Source organism: Falco naumanni, chromosome 3, assembly GCF_017639655.2.
Source record: "Falco naumanni isolate bFalNau1 chromosome 3, bFalNau1.pat, whole genome shotgun sequence".
NCBI lineage: Eukaryota > Metazoa > Chordata > Aves > Falconiformes > Falconidae > Falco > Falco naumanni.
In genome coordinates, this window is record NC_054056.1 from 112,259,410 (window position 1) to 112,279,998 (window position 20,589).

Here is a 20,589-nt window from a genome sequence, read left to right on the forward strand (position 1 = left end):
TCAGTAATTGCTGACATTTTTCATAATTCATATCTGACAGTGTGCTAAAAGAGGTTTTTTATATAACTATTTTGTCATGTCTGCTAATGAGGGTGAGCATGAATGCTGTTTACCCATTAAAATGAAGAGAAAATAATATAGTCATGTATTGTCCCTGATCATTCTTTTAGTCTATACATTGAGGTTTTAGGTACCGTCCTAAGTGGAAGAGTTGTAACGGTGTTACAAAATGAGCATAAATTTTCTGTTTAGCAGATCATATTTTCCTGCTTTAGGAAAAGCAATGGGATACACAGGCAAGACACCGGCAGGATTTTATGTTAATTGCAGGATGCCATAAGCTTTACTGACAGAAACACGTAGACAGACATTACGTTAACACGTCCAGGTGAAAAAATGATCTTTATAAACTCTAAGAAATGTTAGTATGTGATACCTTACTGCTGATTTTGAAAGTAAAGGATGCGAACTCACCAAGAGAAAAAGACCCATTCCTAACTCATGAACTTTTCAGTGCCTTAAAGTAGGATCATAGTTTTTCATTCAGGATAGGATAACAGACTCTATTTCCTTCTCAGTTCCACTAAATACTTCAGCTTCACAAGACAAGACTGATAAAAATCAATTACTAATATTACATAAATTAATACTTAATATACCTCTAAAGAATTATATTTTTTAAAAAAAGAAAAGTGAAACTTAAAATGAAGGCATATATATTTAAAAAAAACCCAGCAAATCACAATCTTTCTGAGTTTGGATTTGTAAAGTAAGAAAAAATGTATTAATGTTTTACTGATGGTAAATAATCTAGTTGAATCCAGGAAAAAACCCCACAGAAAATAATTGTTTTACTTGTTACAAATGCCTACCAAATTAAAGGATTTATAATCTACAAGGGATGAAACTTCCAGAAAGAAAAGAAGCTAATTATAGTGGAGTTTTTTCCATTTGGAAATCTTCTCAAGAGTCAAAACAATGCATCAAGTTTCTGAGCTATAACTGGGTTGCATAGTAAAAGGTACAACTGAATCCTGGGACATAGAAACACAGGTATTTGTAGCTACAGCCCTAGGGAGATTTTTTTTTAAGGTTTATACAGTGGTATTGATCTTTCTGGAGTTTCTTCACTGCATCATAGTATTGAAACAAAAGATTTTATATTAATTTAGATGTAGTATGACACCACAGAAAGCTGGTTTCCCAAATCTAGTACTTTCATAGGAAGTCATATATCTTTATAAAGAAAACAAAGGTTCAGTTTTGGTAGCCAGTACTCATGACAAAATTAAAACACTAAAGGATTTTAGGGTCAGGCTTTCCCTTAAACGTATTTTTTCCTTGGTCCTGTTTGATCTGCCTCTACTAGTGCATTAATTTACACGTGGTTATATGATGCAGGTGTATCTGTTATATACCTCATAATGAGAGCTTCATATTTATTTCTTTTTGGATCTGTGCATCTAACCAAGGCTGACATCAAGGCAAGTTAGTTCCTTTTATCACTTCATCTTCTTACTTAGAACCAGGACTTGCAAGGCCATGAGAGGTACCCAGCTGGTGCATATGAATAGCGGTGAGAACGCTGTCACTGTCACTTCCAATATTCCTGTAAGGCAAGGACTGCACTTCTGAACAGAGACTGTGGTCTAGCAGAAAGCCAGTCCAGAAGGAAAGGCAAAACGTAACCTCTACTGCCAGCCAGCACAAAGATTTTGTTGACATGCTTGGTGTGAGTCAAATCTATTAAATTATAGCAGTAAATGCAGAAACATTTGGCTAGAACATTGCTATGGTACTAGATGACACAGTCACCTCTCAATTTAAGTCTCTCCTTAAAATAAGTCTGATAAAGGCAGTCACACAACTGAGTAAGGCTAAATTATGAGCTACATCAGTGTTCATCATTAGCAAATCTGTCCATTCATTTTTTTCATTACCAGCCATAGCTTACAGGTTTGTAGATTTTTGGAAATCCTCTGTCTAGAAGCATATGTGATTCCTTCCATATATGTATGTATATGTGTATACGTATATATAATATGTGTATGTATGTTTGTAGTAAATCTGAAAAATTACAAAATTGTTAGTAAAAGCTTATAAGAACAATGTAGAAAGTAATATATGGAGCCATTTTTAATAATTAGAGAAAGCACAGGAAACAAGTGTTTCAGTTGTTCAAAGTAGCCCTAATATGATAAAGAACAGACATTCTTTTTTTAAGCAGAAGAATATAGCAAAAGAGAAGCAAGTATCCTCCAGCACTTTTTAAATACACTTAGAACCAGTGCACAAACCTTGGAACAGATGGTTTTTAGGACAAAATCTAAACAAAACATGAAAACCATAGCCTCAAGTAGGCGATAACCCTAATACCATCTTTGACAGAAATCCTAAGCAGGAGAACATTCCCAGCTACTCTGTGTTTCTTTATGTGGAAAATATCACATTTTAAATACCTTGGGTCATGGGGAGTGTTGAACTTTGGATCTTTCTCTCAGCAAGATAAGAAGAATAAAGACCAGAATAAGATTGTTTTATATTAGCCTACACAGGTAAAAATATAGAGTGCAATATTCATGTCTGATTTCTGAAAATTCAGATATTTAAGGGGGCTTAGGTCAATTCTGCTAGGCAACTTGGAAGAAGTATCTCATCTTCTCCTCATCCTAGTCCTTTGAGGTATTCTGGATCTTAAAAACACTAGGTGTAACCTGCATACTCCCTGATGTTATGTTCAGAAGTTTGTTATGAGCAAAAAGGAAATATACCTCATACAGAGAACCATGAAATTACTAGTGATACTGGTGGTATCATTATGGCTCATATTGATACAGCAGAAGCCACTGCTATTCCAGGTAAAATCACACCCACACAGCGCACCAATAATAAAAAATGCTCAGCAAAAATAAAAGGGGTGATGAAAGCAATCATGCAATTAAATCTTTAATATTCTACCTCACAGCTGCCACTCTGAACTTCTTTCTCAATGTTCTGGTCACGCATGCTTCCCTGGTCCCTGTCTGCCTCCCTTAGGCAAGTGCAGTGGAATGGTAGCTATACTGGTCTGTTAACTCAGTGTTTATGGTTGGACGTTCTTCTGCAGGTCATTTGCAAACTTTTGCAAATTTTTGCATTTTCCTGCAGCTCTTTTTATGTTGATGTTTTTCAGGGTGCTTCTTTTCCATTTGGTCTGCTATTCTATACTTTAAAAATGGTTTTCTTATCATTGTATGCTGGATATTTGATATAAATGAAATAGGGAAGTACCATCGGATAAAGGATAGGCAAGTATTAGCTCAAACCATTAAGCATTAGATTGAAGAGTTTAGTAAAAACAGTTTGAATAAATGCAAAGATTAACAGTAGTGAACAAGGCCTGTAGTTTAGCAAAAACCACCATCTGATTTTGCTGGTAGATTTTAGCCACTGGACTGTTTCATGGCTAGTACAATAAACAATTTAAGATGAATCAAGACCAGACATGGTGCTATACTGACATCCTGCTGAGCTATAAGTGCTATAAAAGAATAGAGGAACCAAATGAAAGAAAAAACTCTCTTAGCGTATTCATGACAAAGGGAAAGTACAATGTCTGGGGTCTTCTTTCCATGCCAATACTGCTATAAATTCACTCAGTGGAGCAACAGCAAGAGCTTAAATGAACTTAAAACCCAACCTCTAGTTTTATTTGAATATGTTTGGCACTTTCTCATAAGAATGCAGAGTTACAGGGAAAGAGTTAAATTTCAGCTCACTTGGGCTTGTGTTCTGCTAGTAATACTTGATATTCTGTCTTCAGAATTAAAAATAACTGGATGAAACTGTGCAAAGGAACCAAGATTTACCTGTTGTCTTTGGAGGGAACTAACATTACAAAGAACCATAAGTGTTCTGGAACGTTTCTGCAAATATTTCATTTGGGTGTTGTGTATTGTATCCTAGATTGGACTTTAGTAATAATACTATCAAATGAACACTTTTTTAAAAAAATCCACCACCATCTGGTGATTAATATTGCTTAACAACACAGTGATATTTCTTGTCAAGCGAGTCTTTTCTAAATCAATATCACTTTAGAAGCCCCATCTATTATAAATAACAACCTTTTACTTATTCAGTGTTTTCATTCCCCTGAGTTTGTTGCAACTTTACTTACCATTCCAGCAAACCTGGTCTGACATCCCTAACATCCTAACCAGTACATGTATAATTAACAGTAAGCAAACAGCGTCAGGAAAATTAATAGTGACAGTCAAAGCACCAAGACAAATTCCTCATCTCTTGCCCACAAATATCCAGAAATGTCTCTTACAGTCTGATGTAGATATTACATAGCATCTGAGAATCTCAGAAAATTAGACCTATTTCCAGGAGAAGGTAATATTGAAAAGACTTAATGGAAAAATTAGATTTATCTATAAAGTACCTTAGATTTATCTATACAAGTTGCAGGTCTGGAATAATTTAAATTTTTACTTTTGAAATATGATCTTTGTCTGTCTTTCTAGCTCTTAGAATGTAGTTATTGTAAAGATATGCATTTCTTGTTTCCTGAAAATCTGCAATTCTCTAGAATTTCCACTTTTTTAATATATATATTTAATATTAAAGGCTGTATCTTTAGTTCAAAAAGCAGTCAAGAGATGGAAGACAAAATAAGGACAAGAAACATTCCCCAAACTCTGAAACTGTTGCCTAACTGCTTCAGACTTTCTTATGGAGACTATAACCCAAGCAATCTTCATAACAACAGTTCATATGACAAAATGCAAAATGTATCTGGGTCTTTGGAAAACAGTTTTGTAAAACATAAGAGGACAGATGACTGATAAGCCATGAAGTATCAGGCATCCAGGGCAGATCAGTAAGCAAGCACACTGGAGGCAGAGAACCTTTAAAGGGACGAGTAATGAAGAAGGGTAAGTGAGAAGTACAGAAGGGTAACACCACCTTCCTATTGGTGAGCTACCACCTGAGCCTTTTCACTGATTTTTACATTGAAATGAGATGACTCCTAAAGAAGGAATGGTGTCAGCAATGCCTGCAGTTCTGTCTCTAGATTCTCATTGCCAACAGGTTCAAGTCATCCTTCAGTTAATAATACCAACACAGGCATGATTTCATAGATTAGAACACTAATCTTTAGTGAATATATGTAAATTGGTGCTTTATATTTTATTATGATTAATGAACTACAACAATATTTAAGCTAACATATTTCACTCACCAGTGTAGTCCTAGGGAAGAAGAGATGACTCGCAAATTCAGAACCTTAACATTTCAGAAGTATGCTGCATTGTGTATAAAATTACAATGTTTGTATTCACAAACAGTTCTTGAAAGTGACAAGACTGACATATAGCCTGTATACTTATATGTGCACATATTTTATATCTGATATTCATACCTTTAGATAACAGTCTGAAAAGCTCTTTGCGATCTTGAAGCAGAACAGATAACAAAACATTCACAACTATGGACTCTTAAGAGAACTCCTGGGATAAAACACTTGCACTGAAACCTCCATCTATTCAGGCGGTTGGTTTGTTCATCATTCTTGAAAGAAACAACAAATTTCAGGCTTGATTTGAACAGCCAAGTGAACATTTTGAGAATTTCAAGGAAAAATTACTTCTTACTATATTGCTTTGGAAACGATTACAACTAGTGTGCATTTAATTAATTTTGAAGAAATTAAGGACAGCAAACCAATCCATGGCCAGTAATAGCTGAAGCAGTGGAAGTGTCCACCAGAGAAAGATGTCATGTGGGCAAAGTTAAAGACTGCAAAAGGGTCAGTCATCAAAGTGCCTTCAATCTATCTGTGGCAATCCAAGAAGAGGGAAGACAGCTGGTAGACTACAATCAGGGTGAGAAATAGGAGGGGAGGATGCCTTGTCAAGGGAGAAGCAGAATCATATTAAAAAATTACAGAAGATACAATCTTTTGATGGAAAATAGGTAAAGGATGAGAGCTGCTATTATTTTCCACATGTCAAGCAAATGTTCATTATGCAACAAGCCTTTCAAGAGAAGCTAGCCATCCAGGAGGTTGAGTGAATTAATTGTATAGCTGTGAGGGAAATGAAAGAGAGCTACCTATGCTTGTTCCCCATGTTTTTCCTCTCCACTGGAGGGTCTGGTTTGGGGAAGGTTTAGCAGGGGTTTTGTTTAGTGTTTGCTCAACCACCGGAGCTTTAATTTGATTTGTTTATGCTTGTTTTGCATAACTGTGCAAAGTATCACTTGCACATCATTTTGCTCCTCCTTAGCTGATGGTTAAAACAGAAATTAATAGGATAAAAAGGATTTATAGAGCACTAATACGGAGTCTGGCTGTTTCAGTTGGTTTTACTTTAATAATACCGCTAACCAGTAGAGACAGGAAATCACTAAAGTTGAAAAGGAACTGCATGAGTTTTGATTTTCTTCTATAAGACAAAATAAACAGGCATCTATCATAAGTAGCAAAAAAAAGATATAGGCAAGGAATTTTGTAAAATAGAAGAGATGAGAGGATGAATGATATATTACAAAGATGTCAGTCACATGCATTCCTCTGTTGCACTACAATTATGTAATTTTCAATTGAAGTAGGTCCTGTTATGTAAAGTATTTCAAGAGGTAAATTCAATACATATAGGTCCTACGAGGCGTTTGGTTACCCATGCATTACAGCATACTAAATATAAAAGCTAAGTTTCTGTAAAGCATCTAAATAATTAAAAAAAAAAAACAACCAACTATCAATTCATCCATGCTGCACAAACACATAATTTTGGCATCTACAAAAAATGTGACCCATTAGTTTTTCAACATGGAAAGTGAAATGAGAATTCTCTGCCTACCTGCACGCAAAATTCAGTTTTCAGATAATAATCTGAGTTTCAGAAGTGTGACTGCTTTTATGGAAGAGATCTATTCCATCTAATTTGGTAATGTGTTTCTGTATACCTGCTGTTTTGTTCTTTTGGATGCAAACAGAAGTGCTAACAATACAGTGGTGGTGGGAATGGATCACTCAAAAATCTGCCTATGTTCAATCAAGAAGTTCATAGTTTTCTGAGCTCATACTATTTCCTTATCCTGAGATATAAAATAGCACTATTATTTTGTATATATACAATTGTATTACAATATGTTGTTGTAAAATGCATATATACATATGTTTAATCTGATATGGGAAGGCATCCTGTAGTGGTATATGCACCTTCATGCTTTTTTAATAGCAAAGACTAGAAACAGCTAAAGAAAACCAGTCACATACCAGGAATAAACCTGGCAATCAACAAAGACTTCAGAAATAGTTATTCATTTTATAACTTACAGAATAATTTAAAATTTAAATATTTGACTTATGACATGTCAGCTAGTCTGCTAACCATCTTGAACTTATCAAGTGAACATCACCTTTTAATTTTAATCTTTGAAGTTTAAAGATACTTTTATAATTTGTCTTGGAATCAACCACAATTAAGGTTTTCAGTAGCAATTACCTAGACTTAGTCTGTTACATTCAGTCTCTGAGGATGCATTCACTTTATGGCATTCTGAACATCCTCCCTATCTGTGTAAAAGAAGCTGGTACTCCAGATATAAAATTGTCTTGTAGGGAAATAAGAGTGGAAACAGGATTAGAGTTTTGAAAAACTACAGGAAAATATTGCATAAGATACCAGAGTTACCACTGAAATCATAAAAAGTGAGCAGTGCTGGAACAGATGTTTAATCCTCTCTCAATTATGTTTCTTTCCAAGACATCTTAAATGTTAATCTGCATCTCAATAAAATTGAAGAATGAAACCCTTTTCTACTAAGTCAATGGCAAAAATTTAGCTGATACCTTTTCATATTAAAATCAAGGATCACATCCTCTCAGTGTCATTTAAATGTATTATAATTGTATATTGTGAATACGACATTAATATAAATGCTATAGGCCTATATACCTAGCATTTAATTGCTTTTCTGCATCAAAACATGCAAAACGTAAGAAAAGCAGTACTCTGCCTTTCATTGCAATGGTCTATAGCAATAAACAGTAGATCTGCAGCTGTACAATGGTATCTTATGCCATGCTTAAGATACCAGTACACAAATGGCATAATGTAATAGAAAATGACACATCATAGGTTATTACTAGCTCACTGACTCAAAGAAAAAAAGAGATCATATTGATTAAAATCAGTGACGGTTTGGAGAGAAGAGCTGCAGAGGAGGGAAGAAGAGATCTTCTGTCCAAAAGGTCTATCATTAGAAGTGATTCCCTTCTGCGTCTAAAGAGAAAGTCTGGTCTGTGACAAGGACAGTCCATTAACTGATGTGACCTGATTAGGCTTATTAATGCTGCTGGCTGTATTATTCAGACAAACAAAAGGTAAAGAAGCGAGGACTCTAAGGCAAACGGATCCCACCCGGGTGGGTGCTCCAGCTTAATTCTTTTTACACTGCAGGAATAAACCAAATGTCCAAGTAACCAAATGTCCATGAGTAAACCAAAGTTCAAGAGAGACAGTCAAGCAAATGATGGGATTATAGTTCAGGATGAAAAGATGTGGGAGGGTAGGGAGGAATGATAAATGCTCTTTCACCAGAGGAATTATAAACAAATTTAATCTTTCTTAATAAAGTATTTAATTCTCCTCCCTGTGTCAAATCATTCAACACATACTTACATGGTAAAAAAAAAATATCTTTTTTTCAAAATTACAGTTCTTCCCTCATAATTTAAAGTATGTGTCAAAACAGTTACTGCGTTTATTACATTTTCCCCAATACATGAAGAAGTATTTTTGTTTTGAAACAAGTTACAGAAACAAGTGGAGGAAAATGCAATCTATATTTCTCTATGATAGCAAAGGAAAACAGAATAAGAATATAGAAAAGTTGTAATTGCTAATTTTTCTAATTAATGATGCTCAGACTAAAAACAAATATTCAAAACATGATGCAAATATTACATGAATTCCCGTAACAATCAAATGAGACTGTTGCTTTATGCCATTTAGTGACAGAGACAAGCCAGCAAAAAAAAAAAAAAAAAAATCACAGAGACCATTGCTGTCAGTTTATTCATTGAAAGCAAGAGAGAAGAATCAGTGCATTTGGTTTATGTTGTGAGGTTTTGGTAGCTGGGGGCACTAAAAGGGGTGATTGCTTCTGTGAGAAGAGACCAGGAGGTGCTGCCATGTCAGACAGAGCCAGCTCCAGAACAGACCCTCCGCTGGCCAAAGCTGAGCCCATCAGCACTGCTGGTGGCACCTCTTTGATAAAGGTGTGAAAGGGTAAAAACCACTGCACAGCAGCTTTGAGAAAGAGGAGCAAGAAAAATGTGAGAGACAGTCCAACAGACACCAAGGTCTGTGAAGAAAGATGGAGAGGAGGTGCTTCACGTGGTGGAGCAGAGACTCCCCTGCAGCCCATGAACAAGACCATGGTGAAGCGCAATGTCCCTCTACAGCCCATGGAAGACCACAATGGAGCAAATATCCACCCTGCAGCCTGTGGAGGCTACACAGCACCAGGTGGATGTGTCCTGAAGGAACCTGCAGCCCATGGAGAGCCCGTGCTGGAGCAAGCTCCTGGCAGGGACTGCAACCCATGGAGAGGAACCCATGCAGGAGTAGGTTTTCTGGGAGGAGCTGTGGCTTGTGCGGGACCCATGGAGCAATATGTTCCTGAAGGATGGTACCCTGTGGAAAGGACCCATGCTGGAGCAGCTCTTGAAAACCTACAGCCCATGGGAACAGCTCACATAGGAACAGTTCATGGAGGACTGTACTTCACGGGAAGGACTGTGCACTGGAACAAGGGAACAGAATGAGAAGGAAGGAGGGGCAGAGAGGAGCTGCTCTGAACTGTTCTGAACTCTAAGCCCCATTACTCATCCCCTTTAGTCACTCAGGGGCAGAAAAGGTAGAAGAGTTGGGAATGAATGAGTGAAGTTGAGTGTGGGAAGAAGGAGGCTGTGGAGAGGATGTTTTTAGTTTTGTTTTTGTTTCTCACTATCCTACTTTATTTTTTAATTAGCAATAAGTTAAATTAATTTTCCCCTTTGATTCTGTTTTGCTTGTGATGGTAATTGTTGAGCAATCTCCCTGTCCTTGTCTTGACCACATACTTACTTTCTCCCAGTGTTGCCAAGGAGGGAGTGAGAGAGCAGCTTGGTGGACATCCAGCAGCCAGCCAAGATCAACCCACCAAGGTCAGACATAGCAGATACAGACTATAATCTCATCCTACGGTTTATATTACTTAAATGTTTAGGGGGTTCTGTCAAACAACTTCTGCTTTTTTGCAGAGAGGTGATCATGCACTAGGACTTATACATAATACAAGACCTGTTTAGTGAATGCTTAATTAAATGAATGTGTATGCTTAAGTAAAAAGAAATGCAGCTGAAAATTTTGAAGGTTATCTTCTGCAGATCTGCAGATTAGCAAGACAGGTGGAAATGAAAGTATGGTGGAAATGATTTTTTTTTTTTGGGGGGGGGAGGGGATTAGAGTTGTTTGTTTGGTTGGTTGGTTGGTTTTGTCAACCAGCTTTTAAAATACAGCCACTCCTAAGGTCACCCCCTAAATGAGTATCTTAACAGATACAGCATTGTAAGCATGTTAAAGAGAGTGACTGCATGTAAAAACAAACCACACAATAACTATATTAATTAGAAAAGGCAGACGATCCTACCATTCCTAAAGATTTTAAAGGTAGCTCAAGCACAAAATGGTGCTTGCTAAGATCAGGACTCAAGAAGCATACTTTTGCTAAGGACACAATGCAGAAATTGATATGTGTACAAGCATGCATCAGATTTGATTACATGCATATTCCGAATTAGGATATTATTTGGCCCCTTCCACATATAAAGGTGATTGCTTTCTAGTCATATGGATAGCATGCATGAAATCAAGAATATGGAGACAGAAATGTCCATGAGCCTGCAAAGATATACTTTCCCCTGTCCAGCTTATATCTGCATAATACAACAGTGTGTAGAGACACAAGTTTGGTCAGAGCTGCGTTTGTATGTTGCCAGGGTTGCACTCATCAGAAGAACTAATTGACTATGTCTTATTACTGTTATTCTTCTGTTTCTAATATAGCTTCATTAGCACTATTTTGTGGGGCCTTACCACATATTTCTTGCCCTGAGCAGGGTTACACTTGCCGTTTTGCAAAACAAGAAAATATGGAGAAAACCAAAATTATGGGCAAGTATGGAGAGGCAGAAAAGGAAAAGAGGGGAGATAAATTATGAGAGAATAATCAATATCAGAAAAGTTGAAAACCAACAAGTAGAGAAAGTGCCTGAAAATGTGTAAGGAACCTAAACAGTTGTAGCTCTTGGACCGTGCCTTGCAGAGTATGGCATATTGCCTTACGGAAGAACTGTAAACTTGGCTTACTGGTATAAGATTGCAAAGCACAGAGAAATGTCTGCACAAGGAGGAAGTAATGGTATCCTGGATCAGGACTATCTGCAATGAAGATAACAAGAAGAAAGCTAGTAAACTGGTCCACTTAACATGTTAGACAAGCAAGCGTACAACAATGTGCAACATATTATGAAGAAAAAAGAAAAAAGAGGATCTGTACACCTTAATACATAGCCAAAATTATAACCTAACTCATTCAGCCTTAGACTGGTGTCATAAATCACATGACTGGACTATTATTCTAAAGAATACCAATTTCTCAGATTCGTAAGATAGGCAAATAAATACCAGCCAAAGGGGGATGTATTTCAGGGATACATCCTTCTGCTCAAAGGTCAAGAATATAGAGGAAGATAGACTTTCTGTAAGGTTCTGGGTCATGGTAGATCACCTTCCTTCCTCAGAAGGAACACACCTAGTCTAAAGTAAAAAATTATCAGAAACAACCAAGAATTTCTTAAAGAAACTGTATTAAAAGCACAGATTCAAAATACCTATTTTGGAAGAAGATGGGACCCCTAGTGAGAGACCAAGATGTCTGTACCATAAGTTTGTTTCAGAAACCTCACTTGAATACAGACAACAAAGTAGATATTGAATTCTGAATTATAACATGCATGTTAGGACCAAAAATCAAAGTAATATCTTCATTCTCTTTACTCACTAGAAAATTCAGTAGGAAAGTCACTAACTACTTTTATAAGAAAGGGTCAAAGCCCTTCCACTAGTTTCTATTATCCATTAGTATCTATTATCCATTAGTATCCATTAGTTTCTATTTTGAAAATTAATGAAAGATACATAATGTCTCAGAAAACTGGAATTTCTTGGCCTGTCTGAAAGAAAGAAACAAAAAAGACTCAAAATACTATGTATCATTCAATTGAGGCCCAACTTTTAGCAGAACTTTGAAGCAAATAATACTACATACTAGTTGAAAACATCTTAAAAAATTTTAAAAAAATGTTGACTATCAGTCACCACCTTGTCAGTGAAGACATTTCTCTGCCTAATCAAATTTCCATCTTGGGCAATGCATTGCCTTTAATGAACAAAGAATAGGTTTCACATATTTAGACACTAGTAAAGTCTGGGATACTATTTTATGTGACATTCCAGGGCAAGTTAGGGGAACATAACCTGGGTGAAAACTCAATCAAATGGATGCAGAACTGGTCAGGAAACTGTTCAGTGAACAGCAGCTGAAGGTCACAGTCAAAACTGGAAAAAAATGTGTTGAATACTTTTCTGTGGGAATTGGACCACAATCTTTTGCTATTCAGTATTTTCAAGCTCAGTAATGCCGGACTATCGGGGCACTTATGAAGCAGACATACTGCACCAAACAAGGAGATATTGCAAACTGTGTTCAACAGTATCATTTTCATTTGGTTGTTTACATGGTTGTTAGATGCTCTGCATAGCACTCTGCTTCTAACCCCATCAATCAATGCTTTGTACACAGCCATGCTATGGCCAGCAGTCTGCAGACCATAACTCCTCTGTTTTCTCTTGTGCTTTATTCATTGAATGTTCTTTCCATGTAAGTACCATACAGATAACCTGTCACTCTGGTTCTGTCTTCAGGAGGGAGTGATATGGCATGCTGCAAATCATTGTATGAGCTTTTCTTTCAGTAAATACCGTTAGATTTTTTTTCTCTGGCTTTTTTTATTCAAAGCCTTTAATATGGATTAGTCTTTAACTAAAATCCACTCTCAGTCACTGTTTCTTTTTTACCTGCACTCCTTTATTAAAAAAAAAAAGAATAAAAATTATAGAGCTACCACATAAGCATGAAATATATATTAAAGTACTAGTATATGCATGAGAATTCTGTAATCATACAAAGGAAAAAGAAACACTAAAGCCTTTTAAAAGAGATCAGCATTAATTCTGATTGGGTTTAGTATTTGGTTATTCAAGGAGCTGGGTAATTACCAACAACACATAGCAAAAAAACCCAAAAAACAACAACAACCCTGGTGACCTGCTAATAAACCCTAAATCCTAAAATCAATGCCAGGCAAAGGGTCACTCTCTAATCAACTAAAGGATTTTAAAGCTGTCAGCTACTTTCAGCTACAAGAGGCCAACAAGTGCACAGAAACAGTTTCAACTTTATTGGCATAATAAGCAAAACCACTGTGTCTGTCTTAAGTAAACACAGTAGTGAAAAAACAAGGAAATTGTGTTGTATCAACACAGAAACATGATTTAAGCAGCTGTAATTTTCCAAGTGTTTTGTGTGTCTATCTGATATATAATCAGTTCACAGAACCAAAGATGAATATAGCAGGACAGCCATTGTTTCTCCAACTCAGCTCTGCAAATTGGTACAATTAATTATCTTATCAGCTGAATTTGACCTATTTTTACTCTTAAAATCAGTGGATTTATGAAAGTGGCTACGCTTCCCAGAACTTGAGATATTACTTTTGTTAGGAAAACTGTCTAGGGAATCAAGCAAGTTTTGAACTTCTGTAGCACGTTAATTCATTTTTTTAAATTATTTTTTTTAACAGGACTAGATGTATAATCAAGGCAATTCTTTCTAATCTACTTTTGTCTTTAAACCTGTTTCATTTGTAGTGGTCTTTTGAACAGAGATGGACAAAGTAGCAAAAAAGAGCAATTAAATTCACAAAAAACTAATGACATTCTAAAAGCAAAAGTTTAAAATAAAATTGCTGTCATTGAAACAGCAGGTGCACCTTAACACATTTCACTTTTAAGTATTACATCGGTATGGTACTTGAACACTTGAGCAGTAAAGAATTTCCATTTTCCCAGGAGGATACACAGAGTTATCCTAATGTCTTGCGATTGAGCAGGGTTAGATACCTATTTACCCAGAGTTTGTTCAGGCACAAAGAATGAAAAAGAACTGAGTATGGGTGCCTTCCTTAAAATGCCTAGCTGATATGGTCTGAATATGTATAATTGTCAGTGTTTTTTCAAGGGAGCTAACAGAACTACTAGTGCCAACTTGAAAAGACCACCCATAATCTGAACAATTGCATTCCTTTGACAGCTGCAAGAATAGACGTCATTAGATGGCATTCAGTAGTTCATTTTAATGAGATTCCAATGATTGGTATTAGTCTTCATTTCTTTATCATTCACAGTTGGCTAAGTGTATGAGGATGAAGTAGGGTAATACCTGCTGAATTAGGTTTAGAGTTAGAGGGGAGGAAAAATGTGTGCATGATAAATGGATGCATTTAGATGTCACATTGCTGTGTCTCTCAGATATAATGTTCTGAAAGTGGTTTCCTCTAGGGCAGCGGGACAACCCTCTGAGTGATGATTTAAGGTACACAAAAGCAGCCTACATGTTTGGGGCTTTTCTATTCAGCAAACCTACATACTAAAATTGAACCGATACTGACTGAAATCCTTATCAAACTAAGTCAGCTGCTGTAGTTTTTTTAAACGAAAGTCAGAGAACTTAACTTGAAATCTGAATTTCATTGCTTGTGGAGACATTTTACTATGCATCATTGAGTCTTGACAGTGTTAACATATAAAGCCTTTTCCCTTCAGTGCAATACTTGAATTTTATTTTTGACAGTGTTAACATAGAAAGCCTTTTCCCTTCAGTGCAATACCTGAATTTTATTCAAAGATTATATTTTTTATTTATGAATCTTGTTCAGGGGAAAAAAATGGATTTTTAATTCAAGCTTCAAATGTGCTGCATGACTACATAGCTAACAAAACACATGGGAATAGCAATTTCTATCAAGTGAAGCAAAAACGACTGAAACTATCTGAAATGTGTTACAAGAGTTTTTTTGAGAGGCTTGATCACTGCTGTGGAAAATGAGAGGTAAAGGAGGCAATGTTTAAAATAAAGTAAAGAAAGAATTTCTAGTTACATCTAAAATGTTTCTAGTTGTTCTCTGCACAATTCTACCTGGAGTTTTATAGAACATTCTACGCAACTAGATTTAAAGGACAAAGAGAATCTCTTTTGCCATGCCTGAAATAAAAAGTACGTTGTCTTATAGCAAACACCATTATGAGTGGTGATATCTAGTACCAACTTACTCAGGAAGTAGTTAATGTACTATGCTCTCAATATATGTTATGTAGTATAGATGGCTTAGATGGATGGACCACTTGGTGGATGAGGAATTGGCTGGATGGTCACATTCAAAGAGTCGTGTTCAACAGCTTGATACCCAAGTGGAGAACAGTGACAAGTGGTACTCCTCAGGGTTCTGTACTGGGACCAGAGTGGTTCAACATCTTTGTTGGTAACATGGACACTGGGATTGAGTGCACCCTCAGCAAGTTTAGTCCACCAGCTGGATGGAAGTGATGCCATCCAGAGGGATCTTGACAGGCTGGAGAGGTGGGCCTGTGTGAACTTCATGAAGTTCAACAAGGCCAAGTGCAAGGCCTTGCACATGGGTCAGGGCAATCCTAAGTACAAGTACAGGCTGGATGGAGAATGGATTGAAAGCAGCCCTGAGGAGAAAGACCTGTGGGTGTTGGTGGGTGGGAATATCAACATGGCCTGGCAATATGCACTTGCAGCCCAGAAAGCCAACCATATCCTGGGCTGTATAAAAAGAAGCCTGAGCAGCAGGTAGAGTGAGGTAATTTTCCTCCTCTTCTCCACCCTTGTGAGACCCCACTTGGTGTACTGTGTTCAGCTCTGGGGCCCCCAACATAAGAGGAACATGGACCTGTTGAAGTGAGTCCAGAGGAGGGCCATGAAGATGATCAGAGGGCTGGAGCACCTCTCCTATGAAGACAGGCTGAGGAAGTTGGGGTTGTTCAGCTTAGAGAAGAGAAGGCTCTGGGGAGAGCTTAGTGCAGCCTTCCAGTACCTCAAGTGGGACAAGAAGAAAGCTGGACATGGACTTTTTACAAGGTTGTGTAGTGACAGGACAAGGGGGAATGGCTTTAAACTAAAAGAGGGTAAATTAGATCATATAGAAGGAAGAAATTCTTTGCTATGAAGAGTGGTGAGGCTCTGGAGCAAGCTGCCCAGAGAAGATGTGGATGCCCCATCCCTGGAAGTGTTCAGGCCAGGCTGGATGGGGCTTTGAGCAACCTGGTGTGGTGGAAGGTGTCCCTGCCTATGGCAGGGGTTAGAACTAGATGATCTTTAAGGCCCCTTCCAACTCCAACCATTATGTGATTTTATCATTCTTCCACAGTACTGCTGTAACACTGGGCAAGCCTTAGGGGGTCACTGTTTCAGTACAGAGAGATGCGTTATTCTTGTGTGCATAGTAGCTTTTCTCATGTCAAGTTATGTTTTAGATGTTCCTCTATCTTTATTCCCACCGAGAAATTGATAACACTTCTGTTTGTGCTTCTTCAGATTTAGTTTGAGGTTCATAGGAATGGCAAAATCTAGTGGTGTGGAGGCAATGCAAGATTTTTCAGCTGTGCAGTCCTGTTTGGTATCTTGGCTTTGTTACCAAGCAAAAAACCAATGAACATATTCTCTGAGCTAGATGTATTAAATCACATCAGCTGACCTCAAGCTCTATTTAAAGCAACAAAATAAGAATAATTAGGTAAACACTGCATCGTCAGAGAGCACTTATTGTCTGGCTGCTAGATGTGAGATGATACTATTACGACTACAAGTTGTAGGCACAGTTTGTTCAAAGCCCAGTCCAAAGGGCAGTAATGCTCCTATTGACATTTGTAGAGGTTAGATTGAATAAGTTATGGCTGAGATTAGGGAAAAAAGGAAAAAAAAAAAAAAAGTTTTTTGGAAATCATGCAGGATCCAGTGTAACAGAAAAGTCAGTGATTTGTATTAAAAACACAGCCATACTGGGTCCTGCTGTCCAGGTTTTGATAGCAATGGGGTCTGTGGTGGCGGCCCCTGTGTGGCGGTGGCAGGGATGCCCTGTGCAGGGCACAGCTGGTTCCAGCTGGGCACAGCCAGTTCCAGCCGGTTCCAGGCGGCTCCACCGGCCCCAGCGCAGGGCACAGCTGAGCCCCGCAGCCACGGGCGGGCGCCTCGGGGAAAGCCGGGCTGAGAAAGGGCAAAACGGTGCCCGGCAGCCAGGGCTGAGGGCAACGGGGTGAGAAACAGCCCGGCCAGCCCCGAGGGGGGAGCGGGAGGGGGCAGGGGGCTCCGGGCGCCCCCGCACAGACGCCCCCGCAGGCCCGGGGCAGAGGAAAAGTGTGAGGAGAACGGAGTGGCAGAGAGGAACTGAGATGGACCGACTGGACCCTGCTTTTGTTTTTGTTTCTCACCATCCTTCACAATTTTTGATTGACAATACATTAAATTAATTTTCCCCAAGTTGTGTAGGTTTTGCCTGTGGCAGCAACTGGTCAGTGATCTCCTTGTCTTTATCTTGCCCCACAAGTTTTTCTGTCGTATTTCTTCCCCCAGTCCTGTTAAGGAGGAAGAATGAGAGCGGCTGTATGGGTGTCTGGCTGCTGGGCCAGGTCAACCTACCACAGCTGTCTGCCAAGAACTAAGGACAGACTGGACAGGAAAACGAATTTAAAGAAGGGACTTGGTAAGTCTATGAAAAAGATCATAATCCACTCATTGATCTAAAAGGACTCTTCAGGTGCTGAGAGGCACGGGGTGGGTGATGGCAGGGCCTGGCAGCCACAGCCCATTCTACTCCCCAGCCAGGATAAGGGCAGTCAGGGGGGGCACTGGGGCAGCCCCAGTCCTGGGCATCAGGCACCTCCCTGGGGACAGGGACAGGATGGGGACCGGATGGGTGTGGGCCTACAAGCGGGCCTGGCTTGGAGAGGCCCATGGCCATTAAGGCCAGGGCTGTGGGCATTTGGAGACTGGCCCCGCTACAGTGTTACTGGGATAGGGGCTGACCCCAGCGCATCATCAAGTTTAAAGAACTCATTCACATAAATCATTAGCTGTCTGCCCAAACTATATAGCAAAAATTAATCATGAGATCTTTTAAAGCATCTCAGTTGCTAGTGATTTATTTTGCACTAACTGAAGAATGTAAGAAAAACAGAGAAGTTAAAAAATCATTTTTCTGCTCTAAATTTCCTAGTTACTTCTATTTCTGCCATGCCTGAGAGCAAAATCAGAAAATGCAATAGGTTTAAATTTACTTACAAATAAAAAACAAATAATAAAACTAGCCAGTGGAATTGCATAAGGGGAACCTGGACTTGTCCCCTCAGTCTTGAGGCCAAGAAATAAAAAAAAGCCTCCTGTTAGACAGAAGTCTAAGTACCAGACAACCGAAATGAATCTTTAACTCCCAGGTGTAGTGATAAGGAGAAGGCTGCTGAAAGCAGAGCTCCTGATTTCCTCATGCATATGTTCCCGCCATGAAACATGATAAGAAGTTAACAGCCATAACTCCCAAGTGTTGCATTGGGTGACTTCTTTTTGTCATCATAAAAAACCCCCTTTCTTACTGTTGTATATCTGGCAACAGTGTGAACACATGGCAGTTGGATATGTGACTAAGAGCAAAAATTCATTTATAAAGCCCTGCTGGGAAGCAGTTTTGCTCCATCCAGCAATACACAAAAGATAGCTCATCATGCCCATCCACAGAAAATATAGGCTTCAGGAACAGCAAGATCCTGATGTAGGTCAGCTTGCCACTGTGTTTTTGCAGGACAGAAGGAAAAAACCCATCATTATCTCTTCTAACACCACAGCCTTGATTTATAGACAGTTACCTGCATTTTGGCTTATCTGCAGTGGTTAGAATAGGAAATTTTTGAATACAAGACACTTGAATTTCACACATCACTCATATTTTTCCTATACATAATATTCCATAATGCTCTGTAAGGGTCTTTAATAATGTAGAGGCATCAGTCATGGTTAAAACATAGATTGGAACAGTATCTGTTAAAAAAGAAAAATAAATGCCTCTAGCACATACCACCCGCTGTCATTTCTTTCCTAATCTTCTCCCTACGTCTTGGAATGCAAAACAGTTTTCCCCCAGGAAGACTATCAGGACAGCATCTTTGAACTGAGAGACAATCTGAGCCTATTATTTCAAATGGAAGTAGCAGAGCCAGTGAGCCATCCAAGAATGAAGTGGTCCCTTCAGTCCTGCAGTTCATGCAAGAATGCTAAAAAACAGAGATATGTGAATATAAATACATCACACAGAAATCTGGCTCCAATGTCACCCCAAATGACTTAGAATTAATATCCCAGTCAGTATAGATCACCAAACACAAAGCTTGCTTTGTTTGTTTGTTTTTTTCTCTCCCCAGTTTGATGCAACAGAAGTCCTTGGTTCTACCAAATAAACACAATAGTAAAGATGATGTATTGAAGCTTTTCAGCAGAAGGATAAAAGCTGTGTAAATTTGATACAACCGTACAGAATTTATTGCTATGCTATGACTTTTGGCTTCTCTCTTTAAAATACTGTTTCTCAGTAGTTTAAACTCTTAATTCAAATCAAGTTATTAATTTTACCATACATTTAATTTTTTTTAAATGGAACAGTATATGAAGGGTGTTTATGTGTGGTGTGAGTCTGTGGAAGGTGTTGATCTGCTTTACTGAGTAAAATTGGATCTATAATCAGAACCTTGCAATATAAGGCTTTTATTTTTCTGGTGTTCCTAGAATATTCTAAATAAAATAGGCAAAGGTATTTATTTATATGAGCAAAATTTTCTCTTGCATTTTGTGCAGAAGCAAATTAAATGCCCGTGACTAAACTGGATTATATGACTATTGTGACCAGTATATTGTTGCAAGTTCGGCATAAATAAGTAAGTTGCTAACCATGGGTGGTACCTGTCCCATTTGCAAGTGACATTGACTGAACTAATAAAATGCTTTAAGTTAGACATAAGCTGGTGTATCCTGATAAAATTTAAATACAAGAAACAAATGTTCCACATATCAAGTAGGAAGGAATACAGAGCTCACTGCAACAAAATCAGTCCCCCACAAAATCTCAGTGTGTTATCAATAAACTCTAAGTATGCATGAAATGCAGTCTTCATTCTGCAAAAGGAAGAATTATAAGATACAAGGTATTTACTTTATATGTATATATAGTTACACATATGTATACATAAAGATTTTCAGAGACTTTTATAATCCAAGTACCATACATATATTTTATTATAATCATACTGATTATGCTATGTTCTGTTGAATTGCATGTATGACTTTTTTCCTCAGTAAGCA

At 38.0% G+C, this 20,589-nt stretch overlaps 1 long non-coding RNA gene across 1 annotated transcript; it reads left to right on the forward strand.

Moving 5' to 3' along the window:
* The first annotated feature begins 5,559 nt into the window (after positions 1–5,559).
* LOC121085916 lies at positions 5,560–20,270 on the forward strand. The gene is made up of 5 exons (XR_005827231.1): positions 5,560–5,964; positions 10,138–10,207; positions 17,818–17,947; positions 19,379–19,525; positions 19,656–20,270. It is a non-coding gene; the product is annotated as an uncharacterized LOC121085916 (long non-coding RNA).
* The last annotated feature ends 319 nt before the right edge of the window (positions 20,271–20,589 follow it).